Here is a 3,334-nt window from a genome sequence, read left to right as displayed (position 1 = left end):
TATCCTATGGGTGAAGGAATAACTTCTAGGTACTATTAAAGGTCATTTTCTGGAGGCTAGGATCTCAACATAGGATGGGGTTACTTCTAGGAATTCCCTGTGCTTGCTGAACAAGTTCCTTAACAAGAAAGGGTCAGGCCTGTCCTGTAATCTTCTTTGAGGGCTAAGTGACACTGTTTACAAGATCTGGGGTTACCAGATTAGGTGGAGTGAGGACCCCACTGAGAAATGGGAGTCCACCATCATAGACTGAGCATAAAAATGGCTATCCGAAGACATTAGACTTCAACTTTATCCAGCAGAGTCCCACACTTACCTATTTCCCTTGAACTTTTTTTTTCCGATGCAAACCCATGAGGCTTTTATTGATCTGTCACGATGGGGTCTACCCACCTTCAAGAAGGAAGAGACCCTGAGCAGCAAAAGCAGTGGGTTTTTGAAAATATATTGTATTAATTTGTTCATATTACAACTCAATTGTTATCCCATCCCTTGTATCTTCTCATTCCTCCCTCCCTCCCATTTTTCCCTTACTCCCCTCCCCTATGACTGTGACTGAGGGGGACCTCCTCCCTCTGTATATGCTCATAGGGTATCAAATCTCTTCTTGGTAGCCTGCTATCCTTCCTCTGAGTGTCACCACGCATCCCCATCCAGGGGACATGGTCAAATATGGGGCACCAGAGTTTGTGTGAAAGTCACTCTAGGTCAGAGAAGCATGGGAGAATGGGGAAATAGAAGGACCTTTGAACTTTTATTAGGTTTAAAATGATATTGTAGATCCCCTGGAAATGGACAAAAAGACATCTTGTCGGTGTTGTTTTTATATCACTCAGGGGCCGAGCAAATGGCAGTTCTTTGTTCATCCTAGCTTGATGCTTGGCTTGGTGGCCAAAGCTGTTTTATGCGTAGGACACATAAAAATCAAATCAAATCCAGATAATGTAGCATGGGAGGAAGAAGAAAGACAGAGACCTGCACTCCACCATGCCACGTGTGTGGGTGGGGAAAGATACCCACAGACCTGCCCTCCAACCCACAGCACAAGTGGGCCATAGACACACAGAGCCCCACCTACCACCACAAAGTGCATCAAGGAAGAAGGAAAACACACAGAGACCTGCAGACTTCCGTGCCACCCACAGACCTGCCCTCCTGGGCACGGACACCTGCTTAGATGGACGATATCACTCAGGGTCCCACCAGTCATGTGGTCAGCCTGCAGTGGGGACCAGCACAGTGTGCGAGTATGTGTTGGACAAATGAGAGAGAAAGAGAAGTGGAGTATCTTGAGCCTCATAAAGACAGGTGGAAATAGAGACTCAAGGGTAGAGAGGACTAGTCTGCTTTGAGTAGCCATCCCTGACACCTGGGTCCATAGTGAAGACCTAGCCTGAAGACCTAGGCTGTTGAGGGCCATGTCTGAGTCCCATGGCTATGAAGCAGCAGCAGGGGTCAGTGTTGGTGTCCATAGCTCATATTACCACTAGGGAACACGGAGAAATCCCTGGTTGGGCAGCTGCCACTAACCATATGGATCTCCAGAGGCTGTGAAAAACTGGCCCTGCCCCTCACTGTAGTGCTCTGGAGAACTGGCCCTATCTCTCCACAGTGGCAGAACTCAGGAGAGAAGGCCTTGCCCCTCACCCAAGCAGCACAGTGGTGCTGTTGGCAGGGGTGTGGGTGAGCCCGCCCTGAGGGCATGAGTGCAGGAGAGCTGACCCAACCACTTGTCTGCCATGGGTAACATGGGCACAGAGGTAGTGTTCCCCGATCCACCCACCCCACCCCTTACCACCTCCAGCATTAAGGAAAGCTGCCCACAGGGTTGTAAGCAAGCACAGTGGAGGTAGCCCTGCCCCTCACCAGATGAAGCACTTGGGAGAGAGGGCTGTGCACTTCACCTGAAAAACACAGCAAAACTTACCATGGTGGCGGGGCCACAGGTGAGTTGGCCCTGAGGATGAAAGCTAGCCCCGACACTCATCTGCCATGAGGTGGCATGGGTTTAAGGAGCACCCCCAGCTCCTCATCTCCTGTGGCAGTTGGGACAGCTGGCTCTGAGATCATGAAAGTAGGTGAGCCAACCCTGTCCCTTGATGGCTACAGCACTCAGGAGAGTGGGCACTGCACCTCACCTAAGCAGCACAGTAAAGCTGGCCCTGATGGCAAAGGCACTGGTGAGCCAGCCCCGATGGTGTGAGAGCCAGAGCTGTCCCAGCCCCTCTCAGTCTGAGCACTTGGGAAAGCAGGGATTGTGCTTTGACTGGGAAACACAATGGATTTGGCTCTGGAGGCATGGGTGTAGGTGAGCCAGCCCTGAGGGCATAAGAACAGAAGAGCTGACCAGGCCTTCTACCAATGGTGGCACTGGGTGGCCTTTCCAGAGCAGTGCTGGAGAGCTCTCCCCGGTAGCAAGAATAAGGAAGAGCTGGCCTACCGATCAGTCCAGCCATCACTCAGGTCCAGATCTAGAGCTCTATGTTGGTCCACTCCCAAAACTACATCACCTGAGAATAGCTGGTACGTGTGAAAGGGCCAGTTCGGCTGACCCAAAGCTGCAGGGTCTCCATGACACAAGACAAGATAACTGGGAAGAGTTTGATGAGGATCCATCCTCATCATATTGATGATGTCACAGAAGCCAGAGACCTTGAACCAGATCAATGACTCATTGCAATGAATATTTGCAAGTGAAGATGTGTGGACAGAGGGGTATGCTGTGGGACACGCCATGACATGCTACAGCTTCCACGATGAGATGTTTTTCTATCCTTTGTGATTTTACTATGGTGTGTGTGTGTGTGTGTGTGTGTGTGTGTGTGTGTGTGTGTGTGTGTTTTCTCTTGGGGGGAGGTTGCAAGAGCAAAGGGCAGATATGAGGGGATGGAGAGATGAGCAGGACTGCGGTACATGATGTGAAACTCATAAAGAATCAATATAATGGTTTTTCTTAAGCTTTAAAGGAAAAAGGGGACTTTGTAGAAAGATGTCTCAGTGGTTAAGAGTCCTCCCTGGAATTAGGTGGACAAGAGTTTAGACCCCATCATCCAGGTAACAGGCATCTCCAACCAACACCTGTAACCCCAAGTCCAAAGGATCTGATGGCGTCTTTTGGCTTCCATGCAGACAAAAGGTCACATATCCGTATAGACTTGTGCACAGGCACATGCACACACAGACACAGACACACACACACACACACACACACACACACACACACACACTGTAAAAAGACTTTATTTCCTAAAAGAATGATGTTTTCTAATTGAGGTTTAGCCAGGGAGCCAAAGCAATCTTCTCCAAGAAGACGTGTGTATAGTTTCCACTTTTC

The 3,334-nt window shown here is 49.6% G+C and overlaps 1 non-coding gene across 1 annotated transcript; it reads left to right on the top strand.

Moving 5' to 3' along the window:
- Positions 1-780: 780 nt before the first annotated feature.
- Positions 781-921, top strand: LOC127204804 (small nucleolar RNA SNORA48). Its single transcript, XR_007832506.1, has one exon. It is a non-coding gene; the product is annotated as a small nucleolar RNA SNORA48 (small nucleolar RNA).
- Positions 922-3,334: the final 2,413 nt, after the last annotated feature.

This window comes from Acomys russatus, chromosome 20, assembly GCF_903995435.1.
Source record: "Acomys russatus chromosome 20, mAcoRus1.1, whole genome shotgun sequence".
Taxonomy (NCBI): Eukaryota; Metazoa; Chordata; class Mammalia; order Rodentia; family Muridae; genus Acomys; species Acomys russatus.
The sequence above is the reverse complement of the archived record's forward strand: the minus strand, read 5'-3'. Positions and strand labels throughout refer to the sequence as shown.